We start from the raw sequence: 16,050 nt of genomic DNA on the forward strand, positions 1-16,050 counted from the left end.
GCTTTTTTGGAAGTTTTCACACTGGTGATTGGTTTTGGGTGTGAGTATTGTTTTTAAACAAACCGGTGTGGTGAGAGAATACATTATAACACAGTTAAAAACATGTCAAAATATGAAATATCACAAGAATAAATTCTTGTGATATTTCATATGTTGACATTATCAAGCTTTCTTATTGTGTTAACCATCCTAAGTAACAAGAATAATTTTGAAAAAGTAATTAGCAACAATATAATTTAATACTGCCATAATTACTATTATTTTATGATTGTGTAATATTTAATTTTAATAGTTTAGGATTAATTTTAGTTAAATATATTATAATTCCAATTCATCTTTATACTACTGCAACAGACATAGACAACAAAAGCTAAATTTTAAGTTTTGATACATAGTAGTTTATTTCTGACTATCTTTTTTGTTAATCTATTGATGGCTGCATTGATGGAATAATTAAAAATTATCTGTGAAAAATTAAAATCTTTCAGATTATTTTTAAATATTTTTATTTTATAGACATAATTTTCCAGACTAATGCTAGAATTTAATTAATTAATAACATAATTTGGCTTAAAAAATAATAGTTTCATTAGTATTTTTGAATTATATGAAGAAAATTCTGAGATTTTTTAAATAAAAACTTTAGAGGAAATTTCATTTTTTAGTGGAAATTTATATCATCAAATATTTCTAAAAATTATGTAAATTTCTTCTATATTTCTTTGTAACGTTTTTGTTTACTTTTCATTTAATATATTATATTCTACATATACAGAATATCAATGTTGGTTTAAGTTTAAATGATAATATCCAAAATCCATCCCTTGAATACATAAACTTTCTAATACTTTTGAAATGAATTTTTTAGGTTTATTATTACTGAGTGATCAAATAAAAATAGATCTTGTGAGAAGTAGCTCAAGGAATTGATGATGATGAGAGTCAGACTAGGAGATGCTGTGGACTAGCTGTAATTGTTGCATTACTGGCTCAGTGTTGGCAAGTATGATTCACATCACCAAATTCTTCATACAAATTCTCACAAGTTCTACTTTTATTCAATCATTCAAAATGTAATATACAGAATATTTTATCTTTTAATAAACTTGATCATAGATGTCAAGGATTCAATACATGTGTACTTTTAGGAAATAATCTTTTTGTCTTCAAAAGCTTCTTAACTGTTTTGAAAAATCAAATTTTAATTCTCAAACACCTGTATTTTCAAAAAATGTATAAATCAGTTCAAAGCACCAATTTTCAAACTTAATTTAAAGTGAAATGTTTCTAAGCTTAAAAGTCTGTGTTCATTTTATGTATTTTTAAAAAATAAAATGTTTATGAATTACAATTTGAATTTTCCAAAATGGTCAAGTAGCTCTGAAGTTGAAGGAATTGTCTTTTGAAATTGTTCAGCTTGTTGAATTCTTGGATCCTGTAACAGCAATTTGCTCTAGTTAAATTTCTAGTGTATGTCAACAATAATTTGGTGCCTCCTGGTGAAAAAAAATCTGAAAAAATTATAATTGTTTAAAAAAAAATGATTAAACATTAAAAACTAACAGTGCTAATGTTGCATGAATTTCAAGCAAGATATTGCAATTTTTAAAAATCAAAAAATGATAGTATTTCTATTTTCCACAGTATATCTTACTAAAACTTCACAAACTATGTAGAATATTAATTAATAATATAGTCTTTAAATGTAATGCACTTAATGTGAAATTTACACTACATTATATAAATTCATTAGGACTATGATGGCTACTATTATCTCTTCTTACTTCATTTGCTTGTCTATGTTCTTGATCACAGCTGGTATTATCTGTATTTGCAGATCTCTACATAGCAAGCAGACAGAGTTGGAATAATTAAGATTATACACTCTGCCTGCAAGCAGTCATGCTTCCACATAAAAGTACCATAATCAGAACAATTGTAATTGCTTTTTTCGATAGAGGAGTTAGCATTGTGTTAAAATTAGGAAAAATTTAATTGTGCCACGAAGAACAATTATATTTTGATATAAATTCCACAAATCAATAGATGATTTTAGCACCTTTAATGCCTTCATTCTGCATAATTTACACGTTATACCTTCTTTGAGTCGGTCTTGTCTATAACCAAGTTATTAAAAGGTTACATTCAATCTTAGGTAGTTATTTTTTACATTATTATTATTATTCTTTATATTCTATATTTTGTATTATATGCATTATTTTTAAATGAATCAATCTTTATGTATAATTCAACATACTTTTATCTTCTCTTCTATTTACATTCCAATTGTATTGATTTTATTTCAGTATATTTTCAACCTTCATGTCATTTTCCAACAAGCCTGTCAGTTTTATTTATGCTATTAAATTTAACCTCATCATTAATGAAATTATTGAAAAATAGTATCATTTTTATATAAATTACGTAATATCTTTAAAAATTTATGAATGTGCTTATAAGAATACATGCAAAATTTAAGATTGTAATTCATTCTAATTGGCATGTTCAATATAGTTTAATATATGTAACAATAACATCCCACATTAGAATATCTACAGTAAATTTTTACATTAAATTCTATATTCATGTACCGGATGATTAAACAAAAGTAAAAGTAGTATGAAGAGTTAGTGACATTGTGAGCGAAACTTTATGACTGAACAGTAATGCAACTTGCATGGCTGGCTCTCATGTCGTCAAGTCTGTTGAATAATATTGCAAACTCTTTGTGCTACTTCTCCAGAATTCTATTTTTGGCTGATCATCCAGTAATTCTTAACCAAAGAATTATATATATAATGCTTGTTTATAAGCAAAAATAAAAAACTGATAATTTTTTATGTTAGTCAGCTTCCCTTACGCACAGCATCACTACCATTGTCTACTATTGCCATTGATAGATTATTAAAAAATAAATTGTTAATATATTGTTAATTGATGACATAACTGAGTTTTGCTAACTTTAAACAATTTTCTTCCATTTTAAATGCTCATATCATTAATATATTGCTATTATTGTAACACTTTTCAAAAGAATTTTTGAAATTTTAGCCAACAAGATTATTCCAAAGTAAAATGCAAAATTTTAGATAATTTTTATTGGAATCATTGACACTTATCTAAATTTTTATTATTATTAATGATAAATAAAATTCAAAATTGATATAGAAATTTTTTATAACAATTTTGAATTCATAAAATAATATTAACAAAATCTAACATTTATTAATTACAATGGAAGAGTTTCTATAAATTTTGTATTTCTCAAATTTATAAACTCTTAAACTGAGGAAAATTTTAGATTTTGATAAAATCAAAAACATTTTATCAATTATTACAAAATATTATTGAAAGCATCCTTTGCAAGATTTCAGATTAAATTATTATTTTGTATCATGCAAAATTATAAGTAATGTTTCAAAGATAGTTTTAAAATACAGATAACCAAGAACAGTTGCTTGTTATTTGTGATTTAATTGCTTTGTTGAAACCAACAAATCACAAATAATAACTGTTCTAAATCTTCTTTAATTATTCTTGAAATGTATCTCAATTAACTGACATTTGGTCCACCCCAAATTTTAAAGATTAAAATGCTAAGAAAAAATTAAAAAATTCTAATTGCATCTATAATATATTATGTCAATATTATATTAATTAACAATAAAAATATTAAAAGTATCAAATTTTTTGGAAACAAACGTACATATATTTTAGATTCTATTTGATCTATATAATTCCTTTAAAGTTAAAAAAGTATTTTATTTTTATGAAATTAATAGTTTATTATTTTTATTTGAAAAGTGTCTTAAATATTGGAGAAATTATACTCCATATAAAATTTCTGGAGAAAAGTAAAGCAAAATAGAAATTTATAATAGGTAATTAACATTATTAATCCGTTATAGATAACAATTATATTTATTTAATATTAAATATAGCATTTATTTTTCCACTTTGTGTCACAACTTTTTCATGAAAATTACTTTTATTTACATTTTTATTTATCATAGCTCAAAAATTTATCTTTAAAAGCACATAAAATATTCTTATTTTTACCTACTACTGATTTAATTAGCTTGAATGTTTTCTGAGAAATTCTGCTATTAGAGACAAAATGAATCACAGAATAAGTCAGTTTATTTATTTTTATAGTTAATTATTCCATTGTTTCGTTTTTTTGTCTCTGCTGGTGGTTTCTCTTGATACTTGAACTAAATTAGTTTGACACAAATATATTTTGTGTGTTTGTAAAGACAAACCTTAAAGACATTGTTAAAATTTTTTGAGAACATTACACAGATTGGCATTTTATATCAGTATCTTTATATGGGATATAAAGAATATTTTACAAATATTTATTTTATTTTATGCAAAGTGATCCAAATAACATTACTTGGTGTTTTCTTTGAAAAAAATTTGATTAGAAACTTGACTTTCTGCATTTGTGTTAGCTGAACTTTTAAGGTACAAAGCTAATATTTATCCATTATTTTTTGAGAAAAAGCATTTTAAGATTCTAAAAATTAAATCTTAAGTTTAACAAGAGAATTTTTTTTCAATTTTTTTAAAACTTGTTCCAGTTGAATACAGGAATAGTATGTATTTAGTGAGATCTAACTTAATCATTAAACAGAATCTATCCCACTATAAATATGAGGAGACTATATTATTTTAAGAATTAATTTTATATCAAAAATGTCAGTGATCACCATTATTACCATTTTTTAAAATTATAAATGTATCTTTTGATATATTAAGTATGTACAAACTGTATGCTTAATATATAAAGGAAATATTCACCATAATTCTTTCTTAATTATCACTCTGGTAAAGTGATGTTGAAAACGCAATTATGACATAAAGTAACAAAATATATGCCACTTGAATAAAAATTTAACAAAGAAGTATTTTCATGCAGTTAAAGATATAGAAAACATAAAAAAAATAATTCCTGAACTTATTGAATATTTGGAAGTGCTTCAAACATCAGTTTGTTTTATGTTTTTCATGTCTTTTAAATGTATTAAACCCCGTTTTTGTTTCGATATGAGTATTATATGTAAATAATATTTCTGTATTTATAATAGAAAATGAAGAATTTTTCACATGCAGCAGAAAGAATATATAAATAAATACAGCTGGATTCATGAATCTGTGCGGGGCTGTTAAAAGGTGCAGTAGCAGAGACCAGTCTATTTATTTAGTGAAGGGACAGATTGTTTGGCAAATCTATGGCAGGGTCATCGTAAAAAAGAGGAGCTCTTGAACTTTATAAAACTTCCAGAGCCCTATGCCAATACTGCACATTGCCCAATCAAGATATACGAAACGATTTGTACTGTACATCTTTGATAGGAAAGTTATATCTCACACTAATAGATTTTTCTGAACTAAACAAAGTTTTAATGACAATTTTTCCTACAAAATTACTAATGATTTTCAATATTAAAAGATAGCAGAGACTAACTCTTTCATCAGATTTCATATTTAATTATTTTGAATTTTTATAAATAATAAGACATTTAAAAAATATATTGAAATTCTCCAAATGTAATTTAAAAATAACCGCTAATCTCTGCTTTACTGGAGTTCAATTTCCAAAACTACTTGTACATGAAAATTGTTTTTATGAGCAAGTAGTTTTGGACTCACTATAAATTTGAAGTTCTTACCACCAAAACCGCTTTCTGCATGCATAAAATCACGTAAATTTTACGCTTAATCCTGAAAATGGATTTACAGTGAGTGCAAAAGTATTTAGATATGGAAATAAATTTTCTTAAAGTCTGCTTTATTATAAAGCAGAGGTTAATAGTCAGTTCAAAATTAAAATTTTTCACTTTATGGCAATACAACACAAATGCACACCGATTGAATTTTTTTAAATCTGAAATTTTAACAACAAAATCCGAGTAATTTTTTCAGGATCACTCTGTACAATGGAAATCAAATATTTCTATTTTTGGATAAGGGCTTTCCTTTAGCGGAATTTTCCGCAAACGATACAAAATTTTATCCAAATCAAATCGTTTATACATATCCTTCACGTATATGTAATTTTGTATTCTCCAATTAATGTCTACTTGTAACTTGACTTTCAGATTATTTTTGACTTTGTTTATTCTTTGCTTTTTAAATGAAGCTTTCTAAATCGATATTAAATATTTTCTTATATTATTGATTGTACTTAAGAAAATTTGTTAAGATTTTAATTGTTCTAATGTTTGATGTATTAATTGTTTATCGTGTATATATGCAGAGGTGGAACTAAAGAATAGTTGATTAAAAAAATTCGTAAATGTACACGGAAAATACACGTACAAAAAATGGACTAAAATTATCTATAAATTCTCGTCAGTTATAAATTGTAAATATGTGTTAAAAGTTATTATAATGTAAAGAAATTTTATAGAAAAGTTGAAAATTGAATAAGAAATATTTTCCAAAAAAAAAACGAAAAAATCAAATTTAGGTTTTATAGAATATAGTTCTGCCACTGTATATGTGTATATACAAAATGTATACCTTTGTATTATTGTATATACTGTATAAGAACAAATTCAGATGAAATTATACAATCAGTAGCAATATATATATAAATATATATATATATATATTATAATTATATAAATATAAAATAGAATATATATATATTGTGTAAATCATTCAAGAAAAATTTTGTGCTTACGAAATTTCCGAGTGTATTTTTGATGTAACGCTGGAATTTGATTTATTTTGTCACCATATTTTGAAGACAAATAGATTTATTATGTAGTCCATTACATAAAATGATCATTAAAAAATAAATAAATAAAAAAGAATATTTGCAAAATGTGATTGACAATTTAGCAGAGTTAATCCATCCAGTTATATATGTAAATTTAAAATATCTTTAAGGAATAAATATAATTTATCCAATTAATTTATTGATATGTATCTCAGTGTCAGAATTTATATATATAAATATATGTTTTAATAAAATAATTATACAGGGCGATCAGAATCGACCGGACAAAAATTATACATCCAGATTCTTTGTTCAAAACCAACCCAAAAAGCAAGGGCGGATCTACATATGGACTAATAGGGCTTTAGCCCTGTGTCCCCAAGTGTCAAGGGTCCACAAAAATTGAATTATTATGATAAATTTATAATACTTTTTCATTAACAATGAGCACTTATCGTATAGTAAAAAATAGTTAATATTAATAATATAATAATAATGATAATTTATAGTATTATTTGTACAAATATACATCAAACGAAACCCGATAGCATAAGCAAATACACCAACTGCCGTAAATGATCGGGCTAAGTTTTGGATATATGCTTATAGATTAGAAATAACTTTGGCACTAGAGTTAGGCGTTAGGTGCCATCTCTTATTAAAATTTATAATTATAATATTTAATTTTAATAAGAGATGGCGCCTAACGCCTAATTTGAGCTTTCTGAACCCAGTGTTTTCTCTCTACGAGCGTCTGCAGTGCCGGATGAAGAAAAATGAAAAGAAAATACAGCTCTTTTTGGAGATTTTTTCACTTTTCGACTGCTTATATTTCGGCAACAGCTTTATACAAAATCTGGAAATTTTGCACACTACCTAAGAAAATAATTTTCCTTCGATATTTGAAATTACCATAGGTGTTTGGGGGGCGGAAAAATCGGCAACTCTTATTCCTGTATATGTAGTCACTTTTTTACTTGCCAGGGAGTCACTACCGTCACTCCTGATATAAGACACTAGATTATTGGATCAAATTTTATCCGTTATTATTAAATACAGAACGTCCTCAATGTATAATATATCATACTTAAGTGCCTAAAACGCGTCGTGAACGAAATGGTGTACATCAAATATCAATTTCTCACCGAAATAATTTATTAAGTCAGAAATATTATATATTGTCGACCAACTAAAATCAATCTATGTGCAAGTGTCTTTCTAGTGTTTATATCGAAGTATCGCTACTTTCAAGACCTACTATAACAAGGTGACGGCCAGTTGTTTCAGCAGTTAAGACTTCAATGTACCGCTCTGACATCAAATTCGGGCTGTTCAAGAACCAAGGGAGGTCTGTACCTGATGTGTCAAGTCCCGTTCCATACGGTCGGCATTCCACATTGTGGATCTTAAGAAATCAACAATAAGTAAGATTAAGCCGTTTTTCAATAAACAAAAAAAAACCACCAGCTGCAATGTTGCAAGTATGATGAAGTATACGATAAGCACGAAGATCTTTAACGATCTTAGGTAAGAGTTAGCAATACTGAAATACGAGCGAGATTTGTGCGCAGATAATTTCTTACCATAATAAATTTACAGATTTAACAGAAAAATTCGTCGCAAAGCGATTATTGATGCGAATGTGTAAAATTCCATTTAATCCATGCAAGATGTATGATTACCAGAGCCCCTTCGGCCGCCAATTTAAAGCAATTTAAAGTGTTTAAAATTGGCGTTTCCACTTCCCGGACGAGAACCCAGGAGTTGGATTTGTGGGAAGCGAGTGTTCCGGTTGTTTTATTGTGTCGTGTCGAATTACAGAGAACGAGGCGCTTGACGTGTAAGTGCGAGAATTCGAGTAAAGGTTAAACGGTGTATATCTTCGTGTACAGTGATGTTGTGTCCGTGTGTGTATGTGTGTGATCGAAAAACATCTTTCGGCGTGTCTAAAAACAGAAAAACAGTAAATTACGATACGAGAATAAGATATGTAGAGAAATAAAATGAAAGAGTTCTTACCATCGGAGATTTCGGCAAATATTCGCTTGTACGATAAACAGCCGCTTCGTCCTCTTCGTGGTAAAGTTGGGAGGGAGATTCTTATCCCTCTCCCAAATGTTCCTAGAAAACACAAAGACAGTGAGAAAGCGAGAAGTTCATTTATTACCTAAGGTAAACATTATTACCTTTATCAAACAGTCTTTCTTCCCGAACAGTGTTATGAGAAGAGCGAAGGACCTGACCTAGCCTAACCCAACCCTAATCGGAAGCTCAATCCTCATAACAGCTGTTTGGGAAGAAAGGTCGGCCGAATGTCGCGTCCGGTGAGTAAACGTGTCACGTCCGAGTGGTCACAATCATCCGTTCTCGTCGACTGAGTGTCACGTTCGGGAGACAAGTCCATGGGTCACGTCCGGGAAAAGGTATCGAGTCCGGGTGAAAAGTGTCTAATCCGGTAAGGATTAAATAGAAAAAAATAAATTAAATTTAAGGTTTTAGTTTAAATGTTAGTACGACAAGAGGAAAAAAAATTTAAAAACCTCTTGCCTTCTTATACTACGTTTGTAAATTGAAACTAAGACCTTAAATTTAAATGATACTTCAGAAATAGCAAAGGAAAAAGTCGTTCGCATCTCTTGCGAAGCGACGCTTTTTCCTTTGCATCCTTGCCCACACCGAACGAGAGGATCCCACTCGTTGGAAACGGGAGGAATGATCGAAACATTCCTCCCCTCCCAGTGCGGCAAAGATGATGTCGTCAACATGGAGACATTTTACTTTTCGGAACAAGTCAGAACAGCGAAATGCCTCCTCTCCGTTCAACGCGGAACAGAGAATGCTGTCGACACCTATTCCTGAAGTCGATCCCGTGAAGAAAGAACCCCTTCCACAATTGATGGAAGAGAGTTCCTCTCCCCGCTCAAAGGAGGAACAGGCTCTCTCTTCATCCATTGCGGAAGGAGAACGCCCTTCACACTTCATCTTCTTGGGCCGCAGCCACCTCCAAAACCGCCAGTCCTTCATTCTGTAAAGAAAGAAAAAATATATATATATATTAATGGGATTCGGATATACTTAACGCAGAAAAAGTTCACGACGAATCGGAATTCGGATAGCTCGCGTTAGATCCTACCGGAAATTGCTAGAACGTTCCAACTGTATTTGCAGTAGAGACGACCGACCCGAAACGAAGAAACTCTCTTACGTGTAATTTGTATTTGTACGACAGTAAATTAAAGACACGCCGCACGTAGCCATGAGGAAAAGGCACTCGAGCCCAAGTCGTAACAAGTGTTTCGTTCTAGAGCAATTTACCCTAACGTGTACGTCACATAAACGCATTTAAAAGGGTTTCGTGCAAAGAAATTGCGAGTCGACCAAAACACAAGACAAACGTACGAAGAAGCGAAACTCGCCATTCGGGACACGAACGTTTAAGTGGCACAAAGTATTGGCAGAGGGTTACGTAAGTGTGGAAGATCGACTGCACTCAAAAAAGACCACCTTGTGGAAAGAGACAAAGAGCCTAAGGAAAAGAATTCTGTGTCCAACCTGTCTAGATAACTGTTAAGTGTATTAGTATTAGATGTGTTTGCAGACAATTTAATTCCATTGAAAAGTGTTGTAACTAATACATAAATCGCATGGAGAAGTCGGTGGTCAAAAGGCGAAATTTTTGACCTGTCGAAGGAACATCCCATGCTTCAGAATACGGTCTCCGTCCATCAATGTTACCAGAGTATATTTTAGTTAAAATTCGTATTTAAAGTTAGTATTAAAGAATTTTTAATTGAATTTCTATTAATAATCTTTATTCTTTGACAGTGTTTACAAAATATAAATGAATTAATTATGAAAATAAACCAATGAGCAAATATTTAATCCGTTTTCGGCGTTTCGGTCGCTTTCCAATGTGGCGGCTGGTTTAAAGTCGTTTCGGATGGTAATTCACAAGATTTAAACGCAAATATGCCGGCCGATGTCGTCTCCGAAAGTTGAACTAAACGAAACGAAAATAAAATCTTACAGCTAGCTAAATTCTAATTAAAATCTTACTTGGTGTAATGTCGGCGTCCAAAAGTCTTCTTAAAACCACGTTCGGGTGCAAAGAAACTGAAAAAAGGCAAAAAACACAGCGAAAACAGGAGTAAAGAGCGCACGCGTCCGTTCGGCAAGCGAAAAACGTGCAAAGTGACGCAAAATCGTGTTGCAACAATGGAAACGGCAATTGTTGCCGTTTCTATGGAGATTAGAAAGCGCCTAACGAATTCGAATGCGATTGACATAATGGATTCTTTTTGAATTTTAAGGCTAAATACAGTAGAGCGTCGTTAATCGGAACGTCAGTAATCGAAATGGCCGGAAATCGGAACGATTTTCAGTCGGACTGTGTCGTGCTGAATCGAACGTTTTTGATACTAGATTTACTTCTAAAGTATAATTTTCATGTTTTTTATATTCTTCGATATATTTATTTTGTTTGTACAAAATGCAGAAATAATTTTTAACGATACGATAACCTCGATTATTATTATAAAAATTTTCGTTAAGCTTAAAATCGACGAAAATTCAACACGAAGCGACACGCAACGGAGAAAAATTTGAACATCGGACAGGTTAATATATTTTTTCGTACAAAGTCGGAAATCGGAACAAATGACTAATTGGAACAACCCCAGTCCCCAATTGACTCCAATTTTCGACGCTCTACTGTATCTGCATTTTTTACGTTTCTATCCCCCGAATGACGACGGATTGGGATCGAGAGACGCCCTACCATCCTCCGCCTTCCGTTTCCATTCTCCACAAGGGTTTAGAAGCAAGATTTTCTATATTCGAGCGTCATCTTTACCTCGCCACCTCCCAAAACTAGAACAAATCATTCCTCTCGTTCGTCCAGTGTTCTCCGATTGACCGACAGCGCAATTTTTACTAAATTTCGTAATATTTCGTTTAACCGCCATTTTAAAAGCGGTTACCTGACGTCATCGGACGTTGGTTATATGAAATATGCGTGTTATAGTTTAGCTACGTAAACGTTAATTAAAGTGACTTACATATTAAATAAGCGAATTTTATGAGTTTAACTGTCACAAAAAAAATATCGTGTAGGTATTGTACACCAAGGAACCAAAATATTATAATACAAAATAGTTGTTCTTGTACGAAAATGGAGAAAAATGATGGGCCTACTGCTCGAAACGAACGATTTAATTTTCTTTTTATAGTTAAAAAACCCAGCAACGAGTTGCGCAACTTTCTCGGCTGTTGTGAGATTTTATTTAGAAAATAATTTGTTCTTGTTCTCGGGTTTATACTGGAGGTTGTGGCCGTTGTCGGCTTCTCCTCCGATGCGCCGCCTGGTGGCTAGGTGAAGCGGCCGGTCTTGTAGATGTACCGCTCGAGGGCTGAAATGTGGTGACAAGGGTTAATGCCCGCGTTCGGCCAATAAAGTTGGTTAAGGTGTCGAATCAGGTGCAGGGCTTGGCCCAACTCCCGACGGGCCTCGCCGTACGCCGGGCATACCAGCCAAAAGTGATTGGGGGATTCCTCCAACCCGCAGTGCTGGCAGTCCGGTGAGTGGCTAAGGTTATGGGAATGAAGAAAAGATTGCAAAGGTGCCGTGTTGGTGCGTAACCTCGCCAGAAGCAATTCCGTGCGGCGCGAGGAGGCCAGATGGTAGGGCCAAGGAGAGAATGGCCGGAGGTGTTCCCTCCCGTTGAGCTGAAGAGCTGCCGACCAAGTATCAGTGAGGGCGAGCACGATCTTGTCTCTGTTGAGCCATCGTAATTCTCTCGGGGTCAGGGAGCGGCACCAGGAGCCTGTGGGATGGGCGTGGCTTGCTGCCCTGTCGGCTGCTTCATTGATCGGGATGCCCGAGAGCCCTGGTGTCCAGACGAGGTCCAGGGGGGCGGGGAACCTGCTGACCGTGGATGCGATGTCCAAGATGATGGCCGTCGAGGAAAAAGAGACGTTAGCAATAGCCTGCAAAACAGCGCGGCTGTCCAAGAAGATTACTGTCGGACGATTGTGTAGAGAGGCAAGCATCAACGCTCTCTGGATGCCGATCGCTTCGGCCGTGAAGACACTGCAGGCGTTGTGGAGACGCCAAGTCTCCCAGATGCCTTCGTTTGGGATGACGATGCCAATCTAGGTCCTGAGGTTGGTTTTGGATGCATCGGTACCGATGCAATACCTGTCGTGCCATTGATTTGCCTGGAGCTTGGAGTACCGGCTTTTCAGGCCCTCGACGTGGGCCGCGCCGGCTGCGGCCCACTTGTTGAGGCAGACCTTGGGCTGGACCTGGTCCGTGCACGGGGAGTGTAGACGCTGACGGTAGAGGCTGGCTAGTGGGAGACTCCCGTTGGCGATGTGGGAGAGGACCCGACTGACGTAGGGGGCCTGAAAGCGGCGCCAGTGGTAGAAGGCCAGGCTGGGTGCCGCCTGGAAAAGCTGATATAGAGGGCTGAATGGGCCCCGGGAGAGGTGGGTGACTGCATGTGCGATTGCCCTATGGCGGAGGCGGAGCTGGAGCGGAATGTACCCGGTTCTGTGTATAGAGATAACAGGGGGGTCGATTTGGTGACCTTTAGCGCAGTCCTAAGGGCTTCATGTAATGGATGCTCCATACGGTAAATGCTGGTAGGCGGGCCCCCTCGAGGAGCGGGGCGCCAAATTTCGCCATTGGGCGTAACACCATGTTGACTAGACGCAGGAGGTTAGCAGTCCGGGCCCTGTTCCGGCGGGACGCAAAGTACTTAAGGTAAGAGCAGGTCCTCGTTAGTTTGGTCCGCAGGAACTGGGTGTGGCTGTCCCAGGTGAACGTGTGCGAAAGCTGGAGGCCCAAGACCCGGACTGTCCTTTGCTGTGGGATGGTCCCCGAACTGAGAGTGAAAGACAATGGTGAGCAATGGGTTTTGGCTGAGAAATCAATTGACGCGCTCTTTTTAGCTGAAATGGACATGCTCCACACCGATGCCCAGTGTTCCAGGTGGTCCAAAGCCCGTTGGGCGCGGGCGTGGGCCCTGGTGGGGCTCGAGCTAGAGGAGATGAGGTAGATGTTGTCGGCGTATACTATCGTTGTGACGTCTGGTGGTGAAGCCCTCCAAATGTCAGCCATGTATAAAGTAAACAGGAGGTGGGCCAGCACACTCCCCTGAGAGATCCCTTGCCGGAAGGGGTGGGGATGGGAGAGGACACCACGCCAGCGGATCTGGAACTGGCGGTCAAGTAAAACGCCTTGAGCCAGGAAAAAAGCCTGCCCCCGATGCCGAATGACTGAATCTTGGCCAGAAGGCCCTGCTGGCTGACAGAGTCATAGGCCCCCTCCAAGTCAAGGGCCAACATGAAAACCCACTTCCATTGGGCCCGAGCCACTGCGATCTGGTGGTGAAGGAGAAGCAGCACTTCTTCAGCGCCCCTATAGGGCGAGAACCTGAAGTGGTGAGGGTGGAAAAAGGTGGAGCTAGTCGCAAAGAGGTGGAAGCGGTGCAGGACCATTCGTCGAAAAGCTTGCCATATAGGACGTAAGCAAAGTTGGCTGGTAGGAGGCGCAAGTAGTCGCAGGGCGGCCCGGTTTGCGTATAGGTATTATGTGAGCTAACTTCCACTCCGGGGGGCAAGTCCCCGCCAGCCATTCACTGTTCAAGGCCACCAGGAGAGCCGCGAGGCCTGCCGGGGAAAGTGCCCAAATGGCCTGCGCCTGGATGTGGTTCGGGCCTGGAGTTGTCGGGCAAAGGCCACAGAGGGCTCGAAGCAACTCCGATGGACGAAACGGGCCATCCTCTAGGTTTATCTGGTTGCTGTCATGCTCTTTGATTGGGGCGAAAACCTGCCCAATGGGCGGGTCTGACCAAAGTAGGCGGCCAGCGCCTTTGCCTGCTGGGCTGGCGACGTGATCTCCTCCATCGTCTGCAAAATGAGATGAGTCATTGGCGCGTCCGCGGGCGTGCGGAGGCGGCGAAAAATCCTATAGATCGTGGACTGAGAAGGAGGGGAGGAGCACAAGCGGCCCCACCACTCCCGACGCGCTTGCCAGGACTGCCGGTGGAGCAGGGCTCTGAGACGTTTGTAGCGGGTCCAAAGGGCCAAGGAGGCAGATTGGCAGGCTCTACAAAATGCCCTCCGTTTCTTTGCGCAAAGGAGGCTGCACGCAGGAGTCCACCAAGGTGGGGACCCAGGGGGAGGAAGTGCGCGCAGCACCGAACAAGCCGCCACTGCCTCCTGAAGCTGGCCGGCTAGCTGGGAGTACGAAGAGGGGCAGTGGGCCAGAGACGAGAGGGCGTTCTCAAACCGTGTGGGAAAGCCGGACCAGTTAGTACTGCAACGAAACCGCTCCCGAGGCCCCTGCTGGTGTGCTAGAGCGGTTAAGGTGAGGAAGACCGGGGCATGGTCGCTAGTCAGGGTGTCTGAGAGGACTTCCCAAGTAATCGAACCCAACAAGTCCAGAGAGCAAAACGACAAGTTGAGCGCCAAAGCGCCAGAGGCACTGAACCGGGTAGGAGCCCCCGAGTTCAGGCAGCAGAGGTCGGCCGTGGAAAACCATTCAAAGAGTGCACGCCCCGCCGTATCGGGGCGGGTGCAGCCATCGTCCCAATAAGGGTGGTGCGCGTTCCAATCCCACATATGATCTGAGGGCAAAAGCCGTCCCGGAGCATGGCGTCTAGGTCCATGTCCGGCTGTACGCCATGAGGAGCGTAAACGTTCACGAGAGAAAGAGAGCCTCCCGGGAGAAAAATGCGGAGCTCCTAGGTCTCCAGGCCTGCGACCCCCGGGCCGCCCGGAAGGAGCCTCACAGGTAGGGCCGTCGCCACCACCGCTAAGAGACCACCGCCGCGGGTGGTGGGCCGGACAAACTGGAAAATGGAGAACCCAGGGAGGGAGAAAGAGACTGTCAGGACAAGCCCCGTCTCCTGAATTAAGAGGACGTCCGCTTCGCAAAGCCATGGTTCCGCCAGAAGGAGATCCTTTTTTGCGCGCAGGCCTTGTGCGTTCCAGTGAGCGATGCGAAGGGCCAGATTGAAGTGGGCAGAACTAGGCATTATGTGCCGACTGCGCTGACTGACGGTGGCGGAGCTTAACTTTTTCCGCCGGGCTGACGGCACAGAAGTCTAGCGAGACCGTCCGGGTTGGGCCAGGCGGAGAAGAAAGGTCCATGTCTGAAGCCGGCCCATCTGTATCGGACGTCGCCTTTGGGGCAGCCTTCCGCTGTTTATTCCCCTTTTTCTTTCTCGGCGGGCCAGAGGTTGTCGGGTGTTCCTCCCGCTGCAGCGGGCGTTTGTGAGCCTGGGGGAAGGTGATTGCTGGGGCTGGAACAAGTC

This window comes from Centruroides vittatus, unplaced genomic scaffold, assembly GCF_030686945.1.
Source record: "Centruroides vittatus isolate TY-2023 unplaced genomic scaffold, ASM3068694v2 contig_3127, whole genome shotgun sequence".
NCBI classification, from domain to species: domain Eukaryota; kingdom Metazoa; phylum Arthropoda; class Arachnida; order Scorpiones; family Buthidae; genus Centruroides; species Centruroides vittatus.